Raw genomic sequence first — 25,556 nt, forward strand, 5'->3', positions numbered from 1 at the left:
AACGAAACAAACCTCCATCAGCCTTTCTGTTTGGGCAAACAATATACTTAATGTCAAACTTAATGTCAAAAATGGCAAAAAAAAATAGCTAATATTCTTCCTCTCTAACTTCTACTCCGATTTTGAAATGAGGGAGAAAAATATAACTTTCATCCCCACTATCAATGTTCTCCCACTGGATAAATCCTAGGAAAACCAGTTCTAAATACTAGAGATTCTCTATAAGTTACATGGATGCTTGAAAAAGACGAGATTTGTATACACTCCTATTTTTTTGAATTAGGAAAAAATAACAACATTGTCTGAATCTTTTTCTTGGGTGCCCAGAATTCAGTTGAAGAATGAATTCACTATGCTGTAGAAAGGGTGATGGTGATGCCTTTCAAAAACTAGGGCCAAGTAACAAAATAGGAAAAAAAATTTTTAAGCACTGTTTTATTCGAATTGTACAAGATGGTGTATGACACTTGAAATTCATGATCACTTCTAAGACTATATTTCAGCTGGTACTTCTTTTTCTTCAGTCTGGATATTTATTTATTTAGCTGGAGGCTACCATTCTCTTTATATCATTAACCCGCCCAAAGAATATTTGTTGAATTTGCAACATCCTGCTAAACTATACAGTTTCCAAGGCTAAATGTAATGTTTTTATTGGATCTTTTTTTTTTTATTAAGCTGTTGGTCCCTAGTGACACAGTAGCTATGAATTAATAAGCAGAGCACATGTGTTAACTCAAGCACAATGAACTAATCAGATTGTCTCTCCCCCATTTTGCTTTACACAGTACTGGTTCATCCTACCTCAAGCTCTTTCTAAATTCATTCTCTAGACTTTCTCCACCCGTCCTCCCTCCTCCATGCCAGGGAAAGAAGTCACCCAGCCCACACCCTCTGGCTCCTTGTGGAGTTCTGCTAAAGAGAGGCACCAGCAGGAGACCAGGGTAGAGGCGATGAAGACCCCAGTGGGGCTTCCTCTGCGTCCTCTGCACGTCGGAGTCCCATGGTTCTGGCAGTGGCTGGGTCTCCAACTACATACCCTGGCCGCTGCTCCACTTGGATGGCCCCTGATTCTCTGGCCCGTGTCCCAAAGAGGATAAAAACTTTTAATTACTAAGAGTTCCTGGTTGTCTGACCTCTGCCCAATTTTCCTGCTGGGAGCATGGAAAACTGACTTGGAGTGAAAAGCACCAGGTTCCCTCAGGCAAGGGGAGGTCCCCCCACCCAAGATTCTCATCCCTCCCACCCATCCCCCACCCCCACAAGCTTCTTAGCACTTGTCAGGTGTGCCCAGGGTCTGTCCTTGGCTTTGGAAGAGCAATGGGTGTTGAATTCTAGTGTCTGAGAACCACCTGGGTAGTCATTAGAAATGCAGATCTGAGGACAGGCTGAGAAACTATCACAGATCCGAGAAGTCAAGGAGGTAGGACAAAGAAATGGAATGGGATGTCCTAGATTGAATGGGAAAAAGGACATTAGCGCAAAAACTCGTGTAACTGGAATAAAGTCTGTAGGTTAGCATTATTGCACTGATAGAAATTTGTTAATTTCAACAAATATATTCTGGTTCTATAGAAGAGTTAACATTAAGGGAAGATTGATGAAGGAAATATAGAAAATTTCTGTACTATCTTTGTAACTTTTCTATGAATGTAAAATTATTCCAAAATAACATGTTTATTAGAAAGGGGAAAAAAAAGGCAGACTCCCAGGCCCCTGAATCAGAATTTCAGTAGAGGGACTGAAGCCGGTGGTTTGAAGACCAAACCTTAAAAAGCCTCACCCCTACTGGACTTGGAAACTGTTAGTTCTGGTTGAGATAAGGATGGGAAGACTTGTTTATGATGCTAAATTACAGCATAATTACTTGACTATTTAAAGAAAAGAGCCAACTGAAGCTTTGTCAAAGTTCACCTTCTATTCCCAGTTAATTAGAATGATTCATCCCTCGACCAGTCTCTGTATTTAGTTTCTTACATAAAAACACTTGAAAAGGTACAGGTAATTATAGAACCAAACAAAGAAAGTGACAGTGGAGTTCTTCCACTTTCTCCTCCCTCTGAGGAGGAGAAATGTATCTCCTTTTTATTCCTCTCCACTGAGTTTCCAAGGGGGCAGGGCCAACCAACCAGACTGTGATTTTCTTCATCTTGTCCAAGATGGGTTCCTCCAAACTTGCTTTAAGTTCCTGAAGGCAGGACCCATATTTTCAGCACCTTCTGTGTTTTTCTACAGCTCAGTTTAGTAATCTTCACCCATTACTTTGCTGGATTGACAATCTGCACATCCCCACTACATCAGCTTCACTATTTATTTTAGATAGTCTATAATTCTTTTTTTTAATTTTTTTAATGTTTTATTTCTTTTTGAGACAGAGAGATTCAGAGCATGAGTGGTGGAGGGGCAGAGAGAGAGGGGGACACAGAATCTGAAGCAGGCTCCAGGCTCTGAGCTTCAGCATAGAGCCCGACGCGGGGCTCGAACCCACGAACGTGAGATCATGACATGAGCTGAAGTCGAAGGCTTAACCGACTGAGCCACCCAGGCGCCCCTATAATTCTTATGTTCAACATTCTCTGTGCCATTGGAATTGTGTCAGGAAGGTATAGGTAGAGGTGAAAATGTTGGTGTTGTTATTACTTGTTTACTAATAAAAATGTTAATTTGGCAATTACTATGTGCCAGGACTATTCTAGACACTGGAAATCTAACAATAATAAAATAAGTTCTACCTTCAGGGAGCTTAAAGTCAAATCAGGGAGGCATGTGATGAAACAGGGAAGAACCAAATAGGCTGTAGGTTCTCCTTACCGTCCTCACGCTCCGTCCACCATGACTGGGCAACTGGGATCTGAATTAGGACAGGAAGAGTAGATTCTACTTCCAGCTCTACCTCCTCATAAGAACTGATTTTAAAGGAGAGAGAATATTTCTCTCAATCCCTTCATTCAAAAAAAAAAAAAAAAAGTGGGATAAAAAAAATCTCTGCCTTGTAGGGGTTGTTACCTAGCTCAAATAACAATGGGTATAAACATGCTCTGAACATTGCAAAGTGTTATAAAAATGTCAAGCAATAGAAATGAATGACTTAACAGTCCCTGCCCACTAACTCTAATGCAAAAAGACAGTGGCTCAGTGGCTTTTTCCATTAGGCAGAAATTTCAGAAAATAGTATTTTATAAAAAGCAATCCTTTCAAAGATCTAAACTGTGTTGCTTTGGAGATAGCAATTAGTGAGGATTAGATTACCATCAAAGAACTGGATCAGAGAGAAGTGTCCTGTGAGGTAAGCAGGCCTGCCATTTTACTCACAGTAGACCCATTTTTATTTCACTGTCCCTGAACAAACAGGAGGGCTCAGTTATTTAGACTCTTCTCTAAAATTCAAAGGGATTTCTTAGCCAGAGCCATTCACATTTCTATTTTATTCAAAAAGAAGCTTCCAGATCAGCGATGAAAGGAAATCTGTTCGAGCCAGTGTTAGCACATAGACCTGTGAGCAGTGTTCAGCAGATAGCTTATAAACGATTATGCTTGAGAGAAGTTTTGAAAATGAGATTTGCTGTGGCAGATAAATATAGTGTCTATTCTCAGCTTCTAAGGTAGAAAATGTTCTATCGGAGCAGTTTACCATCTTTTTCTCTGCCTGGAAAAGTCGATGAGCTTCTAAGGGCTCTCCGGATACCATGGTAACCGCATGATTCTGATCAAGTCTGTGGTGTCTGGGTACAGGTTAAGGAACCTTAAAATGCTACTTAAGAAAACATGCATTAGCGACGCTGTTGTATATTTGAACTGGACATACAACGCATTCACTTCAGGTAACACTCAGCTGTGAGCTTCGACTGAGTCCCAGCACTGAACCAGCACTCAGGTAACCGAGTGAATATAAGACACCATTGAAAAGAACTCACAGTGGGCGTGGTGCCCAGGGAGCAGCAAGTTAACTGTGAAGTATTCAAGAATGTTGGGGCACCTGGGTGCCTAAGTCGTTCAAGCCTCCACTCTTGATCTCAGCTCAGGTCATGATCTCAAGGTTCATGAGTTCAAGCCCCACATCAGGTTTTGTGCTAACAGCACGGAGCTTGCTTCGGATTCTGTCTGTCCTCTCTGCCCCTCCCCTGCTCAAAATAAATAAACTCCAAAAAAAATTTTTTTAATATCCAAGAATGTATAGGGATTACACTGTAAAGTTTTAACTTTTAGTCCATATTAAACTGTTATTCTCTAGTTTGTGCTGTAACTTCAGTTGAGAAAATCTTTCATGAAGAGTACTTCAGCGAAGTATAAGCCCAAGAAAAAGATGAATTTTGAGCACGGACAGTAAGAGGATCAGAAAGAGTTTAAGTTGTTCTCTGGGGCTTCAAATGCACTTAGCCTGAAAATCCATGAAAAGTAAAAGGAAAACTATTGGCCAATGTAAAGAAACAGCATTTTTTGGCTTTACCAGTAAGGCAAAATCACATCTGGCATGTGGGACTCTCTGAAGTCGACCTAGACTGTCTCCCTAGAGATCACATTTTCCCTTCACCCAACAGTAATGAACAAATGTCAGATGACAGAGACTTCTTTTCACAGCCCCGATGTGTACATGTTCACACCACTGTCAGATCATTCCAGGAATCACTGTGGGGTTCACCTTAGAATGCAATTGATGAGCACCTCAATCATTTTCCATATGTGTGAACAAAATTTGGTCACTGACCCTGAATAATCTTCACAAAGACCATGAGTGAGCTGAATTTTTTCAGAAAATATTTTGGAAGCACATGCTAGAGCAAAACTCAGTGAACCAAGAGCTAAAAAAAAAGGAAAGAAAGAAAGAAAGAAATCCCTTTTTACCCTATGATTGTAGAGATAAGACAGACTTGCAGGAAGTAGGTAGCATTTTGTTCTATCTCTCTTGCCCCTTAACACTCCCCATTGCTTTGTTGACCTCATGGAGTCCTTTTCTTGGCATCCACCCACCCACCCTGTCCAATAATCACTTCGTCTGTCTCCATGATACTGCCCACCCATCCCCATTCCGCACACCCCTTGGCCTCCTCTCCTTCTGCCCACAGTCTGAGATGCTCACGGTCTCTCCACAGAACCCTCAGTATATTTCTTCTCTTTTTAACCTTGGATCCAACCTGAATTCTGTGTTCTCTGCTCCAATGCCGAACACTGCTGGAGAAAGACCACATAATCACATAGATGCTCTGAAGAAGCCATGCAGAAAGGACCACTAAAAAATGTTAATTTCCCAATTAGAACGTAAGTTCTTTGAGGGCAGGAACTGTGCCTCATGCTGTTTTATTAAGCCCAAGGGCATCCTAGCAGGCTTAATTGGCCTTGTTGCAAAGAAGTTAATGCCAAAACCAAAACAACTTAGGAAAAGAAAAGATCCATACTCATTAGACAAATAAACCAATTTTTTAAACTTTCACACATGGTTTATGTGGAAATAAACACAGCTAGTCCAAAATAAAGCATTCAGTAAAGTAGCTTTAGAAGGCACTGATACTTAAAAAAACAGCTGGTAAAAGTTATTCAATGGCTTTCGGTTATTCTGTGAAGAGTAAACGTATTTTATAATTCAGAATAGTTTCTAAGTTAAGCTTTTTTCTTCCCATTAATTAAAGCAATGGAGTAAGATCTCACTTACTCTACTACATGCAAACCACCTCTAAAACTTCACCAAAGGGCAGCCATCCTTGGGTCCTATCTGTGTGTCTCCAGGGAAAAAATGAAAGCATCTTTCCATGTTAGCCAGAAAGGTAAATATGAAAGGAATCCTGAAATAACTCATCACAAAGAGAGTCAGCATCCATCAGGGCAACAGCTGCTATAAGGCATCAAATTTCAGTGTGACACTGCTGCCTGAACAGGGGGGTCCCGTGGAGGCTTGAGTACTCTGAGCCCACACTGCACATGGAAACCGTTCTTCCCTCACACCACTGGCGACCGTGTCTCAGAGGTGCATGGGGGTCGCTGCTTTGCCAAGCCAACTGCAACACAGGCCGCCATCCTCATACCAGCCTGGCAGGAACAAACCCAAATGTTGCCTGATTCTCCTACAAATGTAATAATATCCAACAAGAGGCTGATTGGACAGCACAAGATGTCATTTCCTCTAATTAAGGAATGCTCGAGAAAAACCAAAATAGCCACAAAGCACTGTCAGCAAAGCAATCAGCAGCGACAATTAGCTGTCAGCTCACAAGCTTGAGCTGAGCCTTGTGCAGGGAGCAGGGCTTGTTGTGGCTTTCCAAATCAGCATGACACAAGGCTGCGGAGAGGGCCCAGAACCCACTGCACACCTATGGGTGAGGGGAGCAGTCGCATGCAGCTCCTTGGTCGGTGGGGTGCTCTGTGGTGACTGGAGGGAGACCCTGTGAAGAATCCTACTGTGAGCTTCCAAAGTAGCTAGGAGTCTGCTGGCTACAGCCCATGCTGTATTTGCTGCAAACCACCCTTCCTACCTGGAGCAATGCTACCCACTCTTTACAAGGTAGAAGCACTTTGTCTGCATCTCCTTTGTGAGGAATTCACAACTTCAGTACATGTGACCTCTCCCCCTTCTCAACCCCCAGAGCCGATTACCGTCTATACTACAAGGTCATTAACAGAAGGAGTTGAGAAAAGTATATAAAGCAAATATAACACAACTGTGTCACATTACGTAATAATATATAATAAGATTGGGGGGCCGCCTGTGTGGCTCGTTGGTTAACCATCCAATTTCAGTTCAGGTCATGATCTCGCAGTTCGTGAGTTCCAGACCCTCATTGAGCTCTGTGCTGACAGCTCTGAGCCTGGGACCTGCTTCAGATTCTGTGTTTCCCTCTCTCTCTGTCCCTCCCCAACTCACACACACTCTCTCTCTCTCTCAAAAATAAATAAGCATTAAAAAAAATTTTTTTAAGTAGTGTGTGTGTGTGTGTGTGTGTGTGTGCATGTGAGACAGACACATATATATGTAACGATTATTAGGAGGAGTACCACTCCCTACTCCCCAGCACCTCTGCCTGGGCACATAAAATCGTTTGTCTTCCTAGGGTAGTGACTTCTACCCTTTGCTGCATCCCTTCACTCCTCCTCAAGGGAGTGACTTCTCAAGTTACTGTGGCCAAGTAAGAAGGATTGGAGATCTGGACACCCTCTCACCTTCTACTTCTGGCCTCAGCAGTACTTATTTTTCTGTCCCATGAAAGTGTATTTCAGTAACAAAGGTAATAGGAGACCTGATGATAGCTGACCCTGACCATAATTCAAACTCATTCTCAATTCAGCATCACTGGGAATAAAGCTTATGTTTTGCCCCCATCTGATGTCTACATTTAGTTCTTCACCTATAGAAAACCCAGCCCTGATTTTTTTTTGCAGCAGCAACATGTCCAACTCAAAGACATCTCCCAGACTCTCTTGCAGCTAAGGATGACCACTGACATTACAGCAAAATTCACTGGCCTCAGGCAACTGAGATAACTCTTTGCCTGGGTTGACTCATCGGAAGGCTTTGCTTCTCTGGAGGGCTTCTCTGTCTACTTGCTGAGAACACATACATGATGGCCCCAAGTTGAAAAAGATATGTTGAAACAATTTAGTAATATTGCCAGAATGCTTTGACTTTATCTCTCTCGCTAAAGGGAAGGAAAGATAGGCCTCAAAATGCCTGGGTATGAAAGCTAAAGGAAAGATGAAAGGAAAGTGGGCACTCTAATCCAGTGATCACGGCTGGCTTTTTTTATGGTATCAAAGGAAAAAGGACAACTTAAGTATCTGGATGAATGTAAAATTAACTTTTATTAAAAGATGGGGGAAAATGAAAAAAAACTAGAATTCTGGCAGCATGTTCTCATCACTGCATCACAAGGTACTCAACGTTGGGAAGATTAAAAAGCTGAGGGCTCTTGGCAAGGATCTCAAAAGAGGGATGGGTCCTTGCTAGAACTCTTTAGGCCAGGCTTTGAAGCCTCAAGAGAATCTTCACATAGGAACCTGTTTCTTAAACGGAAACCAAGGTGGAGAGGAAGGCCAAACTGCCCTGATGAGGTAAGCTTCACAGATCTAAGAAATACTTTTATAAGAAGAAGCCACAGAAAAATTCCTGCTACCAGACAGAGTCAAGGGTTTGAGTGCTGGGGTCCAAAGCTCAAAAAAGAATTTGAAAATAAAGGCATTAAGCATGCATATCAATTATTATTGTTCAATGAAATCCAATACTTTAACTAGACAATGCATTTAAATGCCTTAACTTTGTGCGCTATGCCCCAATTAATTCCTAAAGTAGGAGTACCTTCACAATATTTTGACTTTGAAGGATTTTAATCTCATTATTAGAAGCACAGTTGGCTAAAAAGGAAAAGAAATAGTGACTATGTAAAACACCACTTCTCAAAGATCCAAGTACATAAGAATCCCTCCTGATCTTGCCATCTTGTTAACATGCAGGTTCTGATTCATCAGGTCTGAATGGGATCAGCTAAGAAGCTCTCAGGTGCTGCTGGTCCCCAGGCCACCGTTGGAGTAGCAAGGATGGAGAGGGTTAAACATGTCCAAGCTGCAAGTCGATGTGACCGTTCCTGAGATAGCTGGGGAATCAAGATTTGTCTGGAATTGCCTGGAATTATGGTATTGCTCTCCTTGGCACCATGGACATCGGGCATTCTCTCCGAGAAGCTGCAAACCTCCGGAACACCTGCTTGCTGTCTCTTTCTTGTCTTCTCATTTGCTTCCCTTTCTCCTCTTTGCCTCATGAAGGCAACTAGGGTAGGGAAAGGCAATCTTGCGCCTTCCCTCACCTCCACCCACAGGATCAAGCTATGCTATTGTGTGATTCCCATTGCCATATGCAGTTATTTCCTGAGAAGGAAAAGAGAAGAATGCCCAGTAGAGCCAACCCAAGAAAAGAAGAAATTTTAAATCCTCTCAGCGCTCCCATTAAGTTTTGGATCGTGGTTTTATTGCCTTCTTTTGATGCAGCTGTCATCCATTTCTAGCTGGCATTTTTGTTTACAACCTGAATTTTCCCTTAATAACAGTGGCTCTTAAAAAGCTGCAACGTAGTTCTGCATCCACTGAAGACAGAGAAAGCTACAGGGAAAATATCACTCCCATCCTAACAATGAGAAGAAGCTGCATAATTCCACAAAATCACAACTTGTATCGAGCCAGTCAGAGAGCTAGGATTACAAGGTGACCAGGTGAACTAATTTAGAGAATGACACAGACCTCCAAGGAGAGGTGGGACACACAAACTGTCACCTTTGACAGAGTGCTGTAGGAGGAAATAGCCATCATAAAAGCAAGGAAGAAGAAAACAGCTAAAATGTTAATGAATCCTAAAGGGCAAGTATGTGCTAGCATGATAGTATGGAAACCCTGGGAGCCTCTCTCAAGCTTCTTTTCCCAAAGCTTTCCAGTGGGTACTCACGAGAAGGGTCAAGGGGAGGGTCTGAGACCAAAGAGTGATTCTTTACTCGGGGCGTAGGCAAGAAACCCATCCACTTCCCACAACTTTGTCCCACATTTAAAAAGAGCTTTCAATCACTGGGAGAGAAGCAGAAAACATTCCCACTCTCAAGATCCAAGCAAAGAGCCGCTGATTCTTGAGAAGGGCAGAAGCGATGGAAGGACAACAAACTCTCAGGCCCAGAATCCGGTGCTGACACAAGAGATCTGCTACCCTGCAGGGAGGGCCAGGATGCCCTCTCCCACCAAGACACCCACAGACACAAGGCAGAGACTGGCTGCCATGAAGGGGAGCAGGAACAAGGACAAAGCCCAGGTCCCAAGGTGACACACAAGGCCTGCCCAAGACCGAGGCTGGACCAGGAAAACTGACAGCCTCACTACCAATGCCACCACGTTACACTGAGCAAAACGAATACCAACATGGAAAGAGATCCCCTCGGTGGAGCAGGTGTGGCAAGTCTGCTGAAAGCTATGGACAGAGTGGAGACGGGGAAAACGCTATGGCACACCAGGCCACACTAAGCATAAGGTAACTGCGGTCCACCACAGGACACCGCTGGGCCTGGTGGGCTGCAGGCAACTACATCCACCAGGAGCGCAAAGCCACCCAAACTTCCTGCTGACAATGGATCCCGTCGTCTGCTGCCAAGATTTCTCAAACCCTCACTCAATGACCTTACAAGAGAAAAAGTGTCCAATGTTAAACCAAAATTATGACATATTTTAAAAAGTAAGGAAAAACAACCCATTGTCAAGATAAAGCAACTGGTAGAACTAGACAGCTATGACTCACATATTGGAGCACTCAGACTGAGATTTTAAAAATAGCTATGATTAATATGTAAAAGGTGCTCAAGGAAAAGAATAAAATGTAGGAAAAGATAGAAAAAATCATGGGAACTATTGGAAACAGAAATTCTAGAAATAAAAATATATATCAGAAGTAAAGGTTTCCTTTGATAGGCTGATGAAGAGATAGAATACATTTAAAGAAAAGAATCCATAAACTTAAAGATCAGTCGATAGAAATTATCCAAAGAGAAAGGAGAAGTTTTTTTAAGTATGCAAGAACTGTGGAACAATATCAAATGGTCTGATATGCATGTCATTAGAGTGCCAGAGGAGGAGGAAAAAGGAAAAAAGTGCCCAGGTAATTAAAAAGGAAAAAGGATAGCTTTTTTAACACATAGTGCTGGAAAATTTAGATGTCCATATAAAAAAGTAAACCTTGACTTTTACCTCACACCAGATACAAAAATTACCTCAAAATGTGTCAGAAAACTACATGTAAAGCTTAAAACCATATAGTTTCTAGAAAAAAACAAGAACATATTTGTATTCTTGGTTTTAGAATTCTGACACCCATAAGAAAAAAATTTGGTAAGTTGAACTTCATGAAAATTAAAAACTTCTGATCTTCTAAAGCACATGTTGATAAAGAGCTTGCATCCCCAATATATTCAATTATAGATCAATAACAGAAAGATAGATAATGTAAGTTTAAAAATGAGGGAATGATTTGAATAGACATTTCACCAAAGAAGATACCCAGACACCAAAGAGACACATGAAAAGGTGTTCGACATTATGAATCACTAGGGAAACGAGAATTAAAGCTACACTAAGGCACCATTGCATATGAACTCAAATTGCTAAATAACAAAGACTGATACTAAGTGCTGAGAGGCTGTGGAGCAACTAAAACTTTCCTGTATTGCCAACTGGAATACAAAATGGCACAGTCATTTTCAAAACAGCTAGCGAGATTTTTCTTAAATAATGTTAAGCATACAGTTGCTGTACTTCCCACATGATCCAATAATCCTACTCTTAGTAATTTACCCAAGAAAAATGAAAATATAAATCAGTACAAAGACCCATTAATTAGCGATTATAATGGCTCTACTAATCTAGCCAAAAACTATATATAACCCAAGTGTTCATCAATTGGAGAATGGATAAACACATTGTGGTACATCCACACAATGGAATTCTACTCAGTGATAAAAAAAAAAAACAAACTACTGATACAAGAAAAACATGCACGAATCTCAGAAACTTTATGCTAAATGAAGAAAGTCTGAAATGAAAGTTTCCATATTTGACACCTCCATTTACATATTATGAGAAAAGAAAAACTCTGGAGCAGAAATCAGATCAGCAGTTGTCAAGGGCCGCGGGCAGGGGGAGTACAGAGGAACACATTTTCAGGTGTTGGATACACTCTGCATCATGACTGTGGTGTTGGTTATATGGCTGTATGCATTTGTTGAAATTTATTATGCCATAAATTTCAAGAGAGTGAATTTTATGGGGTGGTAATTATACCTTAGTAAGCTTAACCAAAATAAATAAATAGTACACCAGATAGCTAACTTGACAATAAATTGTATCATAAATAAATAAATAAATATCCATTTTAACAAAAAAGCTTCTCAAATATATATATATACACACTACAGCAAAAGGATGGTGCTTGGTCAAGTGTGTATCCACATAGAAAAAATTAACCTTAACCCTCTAACTCACATCATAGGCAAGAAAATCAATTTCTAATATATTATAGACCAAACTGTAAAAGTAAAATCATACAGATTTCAGAAGAAAACAGAAAACATCTTTCTCATCTCGAAATAAGGCCAATATTTCTTAAATAGAACACAGCAGTGCCAACCACAAAAGAAAAAAAATGAATAATTTATATCATTTTAAAGGAATTTGTTAATTAAAACTAGAAGATAAACCACAGGAAAAAGAGGAGACGTTTACAATATATATAACCTGGAAAAGGCTCAACTCTAAAATACATATTATTAAAAGTGTCTACAATTCAATAAGAAAGACCATTCAATAAGACAACCCAATTTCATTTTCAAAAGACTTGAATAAGCACCTCAATTTTTTTTAAGACTTGAAAAGGACTTTCATAAACAAATGGTCAACTAATACATGAAAATGTATCCAACTTCATTAGTTGACATGAATATGCAAATTAAAACTACAATCTGATACTGCACACCTACCAGGAGAGCTTAAATTAAAACCTTGTATTGGAAAATATGAACCATCACACACTCCTGAATGGCAGGTAAATTTTTAAATTAATGCAACCATTTTGGAAAACTCTTTGATAGTGTCTGCTAAAGCAGAACATACACCTATCCCAAGACCCAGAAGTTCCCCTCCTGCATACAAAGCCAAGAGAAATGTGTATATAGAGCCAACCAAAACTGACTCAGAAAGAAATAGAAAACCTAAATAAATCAAAAGTTAAAACAGAGGGTAAAAATTCTTCCCTCAAAGAAAACAACAGGCCCAAATTGTTTCATTGTCAAGTTTCATCACACCTTCAAGGAGTCAGTAAGTCTAATATTTTGAAAACCATTCCTGAGAAAGAAAATACCAGACAGGACAATTTTAGTCAATCTGAAAACTAAAATTTAGCACACTACATCTAAGTATAGAGAAGATAATGCACTAAGACCACGTTTGGTTTTATCTTAGCAATGCAAGCGAGCTTAACATTAGACAACCAATTAATGTAAATTACCAGGAACAAAATGTTTATCAAGGGATAAAAGTCATTTGATCACCGCAGTAGATTAGAAAAGCATTTAATAAAATTCAACATGCAAGTAAAATAATTTACTTTGAACAAATTAGGAATAGGAAAGAAACCTCTTACTCTGATAAAGAATATTAAAGTAACACCATCAAATTATATATCATACTTGATTTAATACAACTTAACTGTTGGATGTTTAGATTCTTTCCTCTTTATTGGGCTATTATAATTTATGCTGTGATAAGCATCTTTGTGCATGTTGATAAAGTTGCCTAACCTCTCTGTGCCTTAATTTCCTCATGTGCAAGATGGAAATAACTCACAGGGCTATGGCAAGGCTCAACTAAGATGTTAGATTTAGGTCTTAGGGAGTCTTGGGAGAAAAGTATGGCTTATAAATCTGAAAAATCTTATTCGATATTTACCTGGGAGCAGATTTCTCAAAGCACTCTGTAGGCTCAAGTCAGAAGAAGTCACTCTGTCAAAAACAAATAAAGTTGTCTTAGGTTATCAGGAACTAAGGATATAATATCTCAGGAATGCAACCAACAATGGGAAGTATCACTTGCTCCAGGATTCCCCTGCATCATTTGGACTTCTGCCCATCCCGCCTTCCTTCCCTCTAATCAAGTGAGGATGACTACTATCATACTCTTTTCATCTGCCCTTGACCAACAGCACTCCATTTCTGCATAGCAGCCAGAAGGACAATTCTAAAATTCGAGCGTGACACGCTACACCTCTCCTGAAACCTCTTCCACAACTTCGTCTTACTCTTGGGAGAAAGGCCAACCTCCTTGTCATGTCTTCTAAAGGCTCTTCATCATCTGCTGTCCACCTACTTCTCTAGCTTTGTTTCTCATCTCTGTCCCACTGTCTGTGCCCCAGCTACACTGGGCTTCCTTCAGCTTCTCCTTCGTTGCCTCCTCCCAGCTTTTATACACACTGCTCTCCCTTCCCTACCCCCTTCCCCATTCCCTCCCCCTTCCCCACTCACCACCTGCCTAACTCCTACTGGTCCTTCCATTCTCCACTCAAGTGTCACTTCCTCAGCCAGGCCATCTGCTCTCCTTGACCACCTTAAGTTCCTCTATTTACTCTCCCAAAGAAGCCTGCACTTTTCTCTAACATCATGCATGCAACTACTTACTCAGTATATCTCGTCTTCCCTGTGAACCCAGGGATCCCAGTTATTTTGTCTACAGCTGTATCCTTATGCCTTGCCTAGCACTGGTCTTACAGCAAAAATTTAATAAATAGGTATGGAATAAAAGAGTTACTAACCTCACTCCTCACTCCTGAGGTTTCTGACTCATCTTTTGATTCATGCTGCTAATTTAACAGACTTCCCCCTTCACTACCACATATCATCGATTGTTAAGGTTCACTGATTGTACAAGACAATGCTGTTGTATAGAACAGTAAGAAAGAAAAAATGACTGCAAATTAAATGTGATACAATACTAAGATTTATAACCTTTATTTTATACTTACTGAAAGAGAGCTCTATTAGACTTATGTAAGGCCTGAGTTTTATTATATTCATCAAAAAGGAGAATACGAAAATGTAAGTGAAATAAATTGGTTAGAGATGCAAATTTACTTTGGTTTAGGTGTTCACATTCAGAAGCCACTCTTCAAATGACAGTTGACATAAAAATCAGTGAGTGTTTTCCCACACAATATTGTCCTCTATGCCACCCAGGGTTTTAGTAAAATAGCATTTGTTTTTGCTGTTGTTGTTTGTTTATTTTGATAAAGAGAGACAGTGCATGCACACGCACATGGGAAAGAGGCAGAAAGAGAAAGGGAGAGAGAGAATCCCAAGCAGGTCCAGCACAGTCAGCAAAGATACCCACATGAGGCTCGAATTCACGAACCATGAGATCATGACCTGAACAGAAATCAAGAGTCAGACGCTTAACCAACTGAGCCACCCAGGAGCCCCAGCAATGTAGCATGTCTTAAAAGTGCTCAAGTTTTGTATCTGGGATCTTCTTCTGGGCTTCTGATGCTTTTCCACAAGTGTTGGTGTTGGCAAGAAGAATCTCACCAATAGACGCCAGAAGATTTCAGTCAACACCTAGGACTTACATTCCTTTCTCAGATAGTCATCGAATGGATCGCTGACTGCAAAAATGAGGGGTTTCGTTTGTTGTGTCCTGCTACCAGAACCACCAAGTTCACAGGCGCCCCGGCAATGCAACTGCAACACAACTACCACCGGACCAACTACAACAACAGATGCCTTTGGCTATAGACACCTTCGGGTATCAGAGTATCAAAATGTGAGAAAAATAAAACTCGTCTTAGAAGCAATGAAACATGAGAGGTTAAAAAAGACTCTTCAGAGAACTTAGGAAAGTCCATAAGGCAAGAATGCAAATAAATAAAAGGACTAAAAGTCAATAAAAGGAAGAATGCAAATTCTCTCTCTCTCTCTCTCTCTCTCTCTCTCTCTCTCTCTCACATACACACACACAAGCATGATCAGAAGTATGGAAATGAGTGCTCCAGGCACTGGCCTGAGAGGGTAGCGGGTAAATCTGGCCTCGCTCCACCAGCCAGGTCCTGGCACAGTAGATTCTACCCTGGAGGAAGAAGGCATTTCCTGACTTTCCACTAGCCCCGCCATGCCCACATGGGCAGAGTCCTCCCTGAGGTGTGCCCTCTCCCCAACAACGTTTAACCTTTAACTTTTTAACCTATTAAAATACCTTTTTTCCCTTTCTATTCTGTGTGTATGATTTTTAAGAAAGAGATCTGCCCACTTACCAAAGTTGTTGCTGTATTGTACAGTGCCATTAACTACAGGCACCGCGTTGTGAAGCAGACCTCTGGAAGCTGTTCACCTTGCATGACTGAAACTTACATCTACTGAACAGCAACTTTCCTTTTCCACCTCCTCCAGCCTCTGGCAATCATCACCCTACCTTCTTCTCTGTGTGTGCTACTTTAGACACTTCTTCTGAGTGGAATCAGGCAAGACTGGCTTATTTCACCTCACGTAATGTCCTCAGGGTCCATCCATGTTGTTGCAAATGACAGAATTTCCTTCTTTTTTTAAGGCTGAATACTACTCCGTTGTATGCATATACCATGTAAAATACCACTTTTAAGGATACCATTTGTAAGTTAAAGGAAAATTCTTAAAAATGTGCCATCACATTAGAGCAGAGCAGACTCAAGTGCCAGAGGTTTCCTCATTCCCCAGTCCAGCATTCCAGGGTCTTGGGGTCTCAATTTGTGAATGCTCAACAATGAGAGAAAAGGAGGAAAAAAGAGACACCACCAAATAAGCCAGTGGGCCTCTCTGTGCCCGTTTCCTCATCTGTAAATTGGTCATATTCAGGGTCCCAGCAGGAAAGAGATTATACACTCGAATAGGAGTTTTAACGAAAGGGATTATTTACAAGGCATGGACAGGGTTAAGGAAACCGATAAGGGATAAAGTAGGCACCTCCTATTGGGCAAATCCAAAGAGAAGCCAGAGGGCAGACAAGCCCGTTCTTGTGATCCATGGAAATCAGTGTCCCAAGGCTCAAAACAATGTTGAGAAGGGGAAGAACAGATCTGGGATGACAAAGAATCCCCAGCACACATCATCTCTGAGTTCCCATGGAATTCTAAGATTCTGTGACCATTTTAGTACAGAATTAAGCTTTACAACGGCAAGAAAAAAATTCTGTTTACCTAAAAGATTTGAGAATAATCCACCAGGATGCATTTTTTCATCATTCTGTGTGCTCAGTCCAGATCACAGAGCCCATTTGCTGCTCTGGTATTAAGAACATCACACTAAGCAGTCCCTGCTTTCCTTTAACTGAGCTCTTACAAATGCAGTGGGATTCTGTTCGGAGCTATTAATTGATGTTCCTCCTCATTGTCTCGGCCCCTGAGACCCTCCCCTTCTCCGGAAGGAGGATCCTGTAGTGTCCACCGCCTCACAGATGAGCTGTTCCAGCAGGAACAGAGGAAAGGGTTTTGGCTTTCTAAACCCCAGCACTAAGTCTCAAAGCACAGACAACAGAGCCGGAGCAATACATACCACCTGCTCCGGCCCCCGCCCCCACCCCCACCCCGGACCAGGAGATTATTTTGCGGGGGGGGGGGGGAGTGTAGAGAAAAAAAGGACTGAGCAGATATCAATTCCTGAGCACAGGCCCCCAAATCCTTTCCCCATAAGCTGAGACAGTAAATGGTAAGCACCCCATGAGTTCTTTCCCTCTTCTCACTCACAACCCATTTTCAAATCTCCCCTGCTCTCCCTGACTGGGCCGGGCTCCGAGTGCACCTGGCCCACCGCACACCCACCCTCCAGTCGCGCCGAAGTCTGTAGGCCTCGGGAGTCCCAGGGGCACTCAGTCCTAGGACACATATGTGAGATTTTTAATTTCAGAAGTCAAGGATCCTTTCACCAGTGTCGTTTTGATAAATGGTTGCTCCTAGGGACGGACCTGGTATCGCCTGTTTTAAGGACCCAGGAAAAGGCGCTGGCCAGTTTCTAGCATCTATCCTTTCCCGAATGTCCAGGCAATGCCATGCTCCACAGTGCACAGGGTTTTGCTGACTGTTCTGCAGATGCCCAGCTGGGCAGCGCCGGCCATTAGAGAGATGTCACGCAGGGCCGCAAAAGCTCTCTCCGAATAGAGGGTAGTCACGCTGGGTTAGAATGAAAACCCATTGGGGAAAAAAAACACAAAAATACGTGTTCTGAGTAAAACACGTCTTTTCTTCTTTCAAAGGAGTTAGGTTATTTCCAAGTGGCTTCATGATGTGAAAAAAGACTAACTTCTGGCAAATAAACTAAAAGCAGGAGGGAGGCTGCCATTCTGCCTGTTTGGAAGGGGGAGTCGAGGAAGGCTGGTGGGTTCAATAATTATCTGACGGACTGTGACCAAACTGCTTCATCTCTCCGTGTCTCATTTTTCTCATGTGCAAAAATGCCAGGGGTTCGGATTAAGAGAATTATTGAGGTCCTTTCCAATTCTAAGAATATATGACTTTCAAGCTGGAAAAGGGACTTTCCAGTTCAGAGTCCAAGGATTTGCTATTGAAAAATGAAGCAATGTAAGAGGAACTGCCATTATCAGCCAACGGGCTGTAGGCTGACAAATAACAGAAAAGAAGTGCTCCGTGGAGCCTGTCACTTGACACATTATAGGTGCATTCCCAGTGCGGATGATACCGTACAATCGGGTTATTCCATGCATCTCAAGAATGCCCCGACCATATTAGGAATTCTCCTAAGTGGCTCCTCTAACATTACACAGTGCTGTTCCTGACATGGCCATTTCAGTCAGCTTCAGACTCAACTCTAGATGAAAATATTACAGTTGGATGATTTATCAAGTGCTAAGTCTAATCCTTGCAGCTTTTTTTCCAGAGTCCTTAAAAAGAAGAGTGCCAGATGTTAGACTTGTATATTTAATGGGAAACTGAATGGGGGGGAAAAATGCAGCAAGCCTCGTTGTAATATTTAACTGTTTTTGAAAACCCACTATCTAAACATACCAAAAATAACATATTTTCAAAACTGTGACAAAGTCAAATGTCTCTCAAATACAAAAAATAAGTCTGTCATGAGCCGTTCAGAATAAAGCAATCTGTCCGTTGTAAAATGCAAGTACTCCTTTATAAGTAGTCTACATGCTTCCAACTCTCTCAATAAAAACCATGTTAACATATCAAAAATATCCAAGGAGAGTTTCATCAATGTCAGAAACCACTAGCTAATCAGTTACTGAGGTGACACCAGGCTGGATCTCGCACAGGCACTTAGCACTTACCAGGGGTAAATATAACTCATCATCTATTGCCCGAACCGGTCCCACTCTTGCTACCCCCTTCCACTCATCACACAAGCCAGGAACCTGCCCTGAACATCATTTAATACTCCTCTCATCGATAACCAAGTTCTATAGATTGCACCTGCCGAGCATCTCGGTCTCCTATTCTCTGTCTCTACTGTCACTGCCTAAGTCAAGCCTTTACTCTCTATCTACTGGACAATTTCAAAGTCTCTTAGCCTTTGATGTCATCAGTTAACTCATCCATTCTCGACATTTATCTTCTTCAAATACACATTTGACACATCATTCCCCTGTTCATACCCACTCTTCCATGAGTTGCTACTTACAGGAAGAACTTAAACTTCAGCATAGCATCCCCTCCCCCCAACACCCCATGCTCCAGCCTGGTCACACTGCTTAGTTTTCCACTGATTGTGATATCCAGGCCTCTGTGTCCTAGCCAACCAGCCCCTCCCCCATCCCACCTCCAAAAGGGTCCATTGAACAATCCTGCTTCTTTGTAGACGAAAACTCCTCCCTGGGCCTGCGCAGCCCACCCCCTACCTCTCTCTTCACCTGACACTGCCCTCCTTCTCCAGGGCTCAGATCCAGCTGCCTCAGTTCTCTGTAGGGCCTGCCTTCCTCTCCAGGCAGCCATTTTGTACATGTTGAGGGCCTTTCCTAACCACGCTCCACTTACCTAACATGAACTTATTCTTCGGCTCTCAAGGTCAGTGTGATTGCCTCTGAGAGACTTTCCCTGACCTCTCAAAAGAAAATCTGATTCTTCTGCTACATACTATGCAGCCTACTATTCTTTTCCCTTATTTCCCTTAATCACAACCAATGGTGGTTATATGTTTATTTTTGTGGTTATTAATTCTAAGCCCATCACCCTCCATGGACACTGACCTCTATGAAGTAGAAATGGTTCAGGTCCAAAGTTTACCCCCAGAGGCTAGCACAGTGCCTGGCACACAATAAAAAATTTTAAACTAATTCATTGGATCCGCCAGCTTCACTTACTTTGCAAAAGCTGCTTCCACTCCCCTCCCAAGTCCTCACATCTCAAGCGACTGGGTTGGATGGGCTCTAAGGAGGAGGCTTGGCCTTTCTAAAGCCTCAAGACCAAATTCCAAAGCCCCCATCTCTCCTCCGACCTCTCCTTTATTCCAACCCATTAACTCATCTCAGATTGTTCACCCCTCAATTATAAAAAGCAGGGAGAATAGTGGCAATGATGGAACTATCTTTAGAGAATTAGGGAACAAGAACAAACTTGGTGGGTAAAAGCAACATTCTCTGAGGGGGAGAGGGAGCAGAATTTCAAGCACTGAATGTTAACTGTATGTGTCGCTCCTGGGTAGGCACGTACACACACATATAAACACACAGGCAGAGAGACTATGCATGATTAAAAGACGTGGAAGAGGCAATGGATCAAATGGCTTCTGGATCCAAAACCTGTTTCAGAACACTTCGATAGGGACTATGTATTAGGTGGTTTAGGAATTACTGTGAACTGTCTCGGGTATAATCATGATATTGCAGTTGTGTAGAATAATGTTCCTATTTTCGGGATAAGTATTTAGGGGTGAAGTATCACAATGTTCTCAGCCTATATTCAAGGGAGTCAGAAAAGAATGTGCACATTTATAGAAAAATCTTGCTCAAACACAAACTTAATCCAATGTGTGTGTATGTGGAACAAGAAAGAGAAAGCACCATGTAGCAAAATGAGATTGTGACTATGTACTATTCCGTCAACTTTTCTGTCTGTTGGTTTTAAAAATAAAAAAGAATACAAAATAAATAAATAATGCGTAAGGAAATAGAGGCCCTTTCACATGTGTACTAAATATTCCACACAATGCCCAAATATTCTCCTTTGAAGCTCTCACTGCACTGACCAGAGGGGGAAACAATGTCCACACCCTTCATGTTGGGAGCGATTGTTTACTAAGCCCTCAGGGAGCCCAGCTTTCCAATGGAAAAGCAACAGCTTCTGGGTAGTGCCTGGAGGGGGACCAGCCCGGCAGGAATCAAGCTAACCTCTTAAACATTTCCTGATGGCCTCAGCACAGCGGCCCCTGCACAAGGCAGTCTGCTTCTTCTTTGCCCTTATGCCACCCCTCCTGATAACTGACCGAGATTCAAATATGAGTATGATGCAGCCCCAATCCTGCAGTTACTTATTCCAAGAATGGCTGCTTAACTGTTCAAATGAAGATACTTTTCAGAGTGAAAGAGGATGCTAACCAGACAGGGTGCTAGGAGGGTACACATACTGGGGCTGTCCCAGGAAATCTGGACCTGACTCAGGGACATCTGGATATAGGTCATCCTATTCATTTTCCAGGAGTGGGTATATTAGACACATAAATGCTGGCAACAACAATGTTCACTTAACTATGGAACAAAATAATACAAAGCAACTGCCATCAACAAGTTGCCTGGAAGTTCAAAGGTAGGACAACGGCATTTCTTTAGAGGGACCAGGAAGAAATTCATGAAGGAAGGGGCATTTCATATTGGTCTTAAAACAATAATAGTATTTCTGTATGTAGATATGGCAGGAAAGGTCATTCCAAATGGAAAGAATTACATGAACAAAGGCCAGAGCAGGAAACATGAGAATTTACCAGGGAAACTAAAGCAATCTACATAGCTGATCAGAAGAGGTTCCATAGGAAAAAGAAGAGATGAAATGGAAGAGGCCAATTGGAACCACAGTGAAAAGTGTATACTGAGTCCTATAGGCAACAGAGAGTTTTTGAGGACTGTGAAAGGGCCTTGAATGTCAAGCTAAAGCCTTAAAGCCAAAGAATCTGATAGATCTTTTCTAGAACAGTCTTCTACAATAAAACACTCATATGTGTAAATCTGTATTAGCCAGTCTGCAAATAGGAATGTTATAAACCAAAAGAAAACTACCACAGACACTGATGTCAGAAGCGTCTCCAAGCCACTGTTATTCCTTCTGGTGGGTGGCTCTGTTTTTGTGTGCTAGGTCAAGTATTACTTCTGTCAAATTTTTGCAGGAGCCCTGTTGCCAGAAAGCCAGTGTTACAGAAATAGAAACGAGAGAGTTAAAATGTGCAGAACTGTCCAAGCTTGAGAAGACGAGAGGAGAAAGCACAGGACTGAAGCTAAAGGAAAAGCAGGTTACCAACAGGGGAGGGATGTGATACGTTTCCTTTGAAGATTGGAAATTACATTTTGAAGGCAAAGCTAATTTTAATGCAAGTTCTTCTACCTCACACACACAAAAAGCCCGAGGCCATCTCAGATTAAATAAAATTAATTATATTTTCCCCAAAGGTTAATTTATAGATATTTATTGGATTACATAGAGAATTTAAGAGGGAAAAATTTTAAAGACAATGTTTCAACCATTTTCAATTTTATCCCAGATATGTGACAAGGGCCTCATAGAAGAATACGTCATTGTAGAGAAAACTATTAATATCAAATCTTTACAGCAAAGCAATCTCATTTCCAGAGAGAATGGCCCAACAGGAAGCCAGTGTTCTGGTCTCTAAACACAAAGGCTAGAATATTTGTAAACAGAAAGCACATATTCTCTTTCTATAGAGCATGTGCCCTGTTCTTCACACACTATTCCCTGGCCAGTTGAGGCCATAAATGAATGAAGAAAAGGCTGATCTAGAGAAGTAGTTCTTGAATTTTTGATCCATGGAGTTTTATGTCTACAAGGACATCCGGAAAAGTAAACAGGAGCCGGCTTTAAAAGGCTGCCACTGGGCTTTGAGCTTGCAGAATGATAATTATAACTAAATGAAACCCATTATATGCTTACATCCACAAGGTCACACACGAATATATACCCTTGGAAGATGAAATGAAACAAATTCATTATTTTGAAACCTGATAAAGAAGAAGAACCAAACATTTTTCTTGTCTCTCCTTTTATATGACTTTTATATACCACTGAGTGAACAAAAAATAGAGGAAGGGAAACAATTCTTTCTAAAAGTATTCCACCTGATAAATAAAAAGAAAATAGTCTAAACTAGAATATCACCACTCTATCACCCCAATTCATAAGTAATTCTAAGCATCAAGAATTGTTAATTTTACAAAAAGGGGGATCAGACAGATATTACACACTTCCTGAACACTTCTCTAAAGTTGCCCCCCAAAAAAGTATATCTGTATCTAACCAAACCTTGAAATCCAGCTACTACATTGCAGGAAATACAGAGGACCGAGGAACAAATTGAAATGTATCAGGAGTATGCGATCAGTAAAATCCCTACTATGAGCAACTCTGCTAAGGTCCAAAAGCTGATTCACCCACCATAAACTATACTGAAAACAAAGGGATGGAGCAGGACTCCATATTAAAAGAAAGGTGCATCAAGTTTTTAAACTAGTGACTATCTTAAAAAGTATTTTCTAGGGATACACATTTGGGTGATTACTAGAAAAGTCTGAATAATGGTCACTTATGAAGAAAACAAGGACTATAATTAAAAACAGGCATGTGGAAGAGGCGTGTGGAGCGGGGGGCAAGTTTCTATTTCCTGAGCTGGGCGGTCATTACAAATGTTTTAGCCTTGTGGAAATTTATGTTCGATTTGGAAGGTGGGGGGTCTTTCCACTCTTTGTTTTGTAATACAGTTGCTTAATTTTTTAAGAAAAGAAGAAAGAAATGTCCATCAAACTCCTTAGAAGCATGAAAAAGCATCTAAAGAACTAGCTGGTATTTTCCAAATTTGGGGATAGGGGTGTGATAGGTAAATAAGGCAACAATGCCTATTGGGGGAGGGGGAGGTAAAATATACTCAGTACATTTCTATGATCAATACTAGAAAGGGGTCAACTAAAAAGGAATATGGTTCAGCTAAGAAAACTTAAAAAAAAAAGATATGTCCATTGATGTGTAGAACTCTGTGTCCTCCATTCCCAACGAACCTCCCTATGATCCCCAAATTGTTGTAGCCCATCTTCCATGCACAAGAGTAACCCAGGGGCAGGCCCTATATAAGAATCACAACTTAGAATACGAGCATTTTGGAACAAAGCCAGCTTCTTCTGGCTTTCTCCCTCTGAGAAATGGCTGCTGAGTTTTCCCCTTGAAAGCCAGTTCCTAGGCTCCTGTGGAGACAGGATTCCTGGCCTTGGACACCTGATGACCACATGACCTGAACTGCCCAGCATAAATTAACTATGTTATTTAATCCACCAAAATCCACCTGATCCTAAAATCAGGTAAGTGCAGCCACATTGTCACCGAGTGGAGGTGATATGTAAGATGTATGTGTGGCATGTCCTAAAGGTACAAATATTACCTTCAGGTGATTAGGTGACTCCGATTTCTACAGCCACCTACTCCTGCTACACTGCTTTCTCTCAATCCACACCTATGCCCTCATGAGGAATTCCCTGAAATTAGCTGATGGTGGGAAAAGAAAGAACTCAGGCATATTTTACAGATGATTCCCAACTATATATTAGCACTCACTGGAAATAGATGTGGCCCTGAAAAGAAAGATTCTGAAAAGGAAATCTGCCCAGTTGATAGAACTTTGTAGTACATCTAGATATCCACTTTCTCTAGACTGAAAGACAACCAGAAGTACAAGTGTATAGTGATTCATAAATAGTGGTTAATGATGTGGCCAGACGTTCAGAGGGACTAGAAAGAACAGAACTGAAACACTAGTTAAAAGGAGGACGGAGGAGTAGGTATATGGATGAACTTTCAGAATGTGCCTTCTCATAAAAGAGTATCTACTACAGAGTAGACAGGTAGACAAGAGAACACATTCTGAGGACATCAGTTAGCATTCTTTTCCCAGCTGCCCTGGGACTCTTCTCTTTAGAGTGTCCATGGCAGCAAGTAAGCAGGTTATACACTGACCAAGGCAAACTGACGCCCACCATTACTGAGTTTTCAACTCCCCAACAGCAGAAGCCAACAATGACCTCTGGTGGTTGAACTAGCCATCTGATGTGGGTTGATTTACACTGGTTCCCTTCCATCATGGAGGGGACAAAGATTTGTCTTCACTGGAATAATCCCATTCTGGATTTGGGCTTGCCTTGTGCAAGCATCCCCATCCACATACTTATACAAGGCCTTATTTTCCATCATAATCCCCCTCATGTTTCTTCTGGCCAAGGCAATTTCTCATAAAAGAAGTGCAGTAACTGGCTAAGGAACATGAAATTCTATGGTCTTGCCACACACTCCACTGTCTGGGAACAGATGGCCTGACAGAAAGGTAGAAGCATCTACTGAAAGCTCAATTCTGTCTCTGACTGGGAGATAATACCTTAAAAGTTCATGACACTATCTTACAGGATGCAGCATGCACTTTGAATCAACAACTCACATAGGACGTTGTTTCTTCCATAACTAGAACACGTATGCCTGGGAATCAAAGGTTAGTGCTGGAGAATCTGTCCTTATTACTACACCTAATAACCTAAACACAACAGTTTTGTTTCCTGCCCCTGAGATTTGGGGGCCTGCTGGTTTAGAGTTATCAGTTCTCAAGGAAAAATATTTCCATTGTGGGCCCAAGAATGGTTCCATTTAACTTCAATTTAAGACTACCCCCAGTCATGTTAGACTCCTCATGCCTTTGAACCAATGGACAAAAAGAGGTTTTACTGTACGAACTGGAATGATTGGTCCCAATTATCAAGATGAAACAGGTTGGCTCCTGAACAACAGAGGCATGTCTGAAGTCTAGAGGATTCTCTGGGGT

The 25,556-nt window shown here is 41.4% G+C and overlaps 1 protein-coding gene across 2 annotated transcripts in view; it reads right to left on the minus strand.

Moving 5' to 3' along the window:
• The window catches only part of NCALD (neurocalcin delta), a 278,789-nt gene extending 265,287 nt beyond the window's left edge, over positions 1–13,502 (minus strand). For both annotated transcript variants that reach the window (XM_029923725.1, XM_029923724.1), the window contains exon 1: positions 13,450–13,502. The gene's annotated coding sequence lies outside the window, so the exon portion shown is untranslated. The remainder of the gene's footprint in view (positions 1–13,449) is intronic.
• Positions 13,503–25,556: the final 12,054 nt, after the last annotated feature.

This window comes from Suricata suricatta, chromosome 15, assembly GCF_006229205.1.
Source record: "Suricata suricatta isolate VVHF042 chromosome 15, meerkat_22Aug2017_6uvM2_HiC, whole genome shotgun sequence".
In the NCBI taxonomy this organism is placed as follows: domain Eukaryota; kingdom Metazoa; phylum Chordata; class Mammalia; order Carnivora; family Herpestidae; genus Suricata; species Suricata suricatta.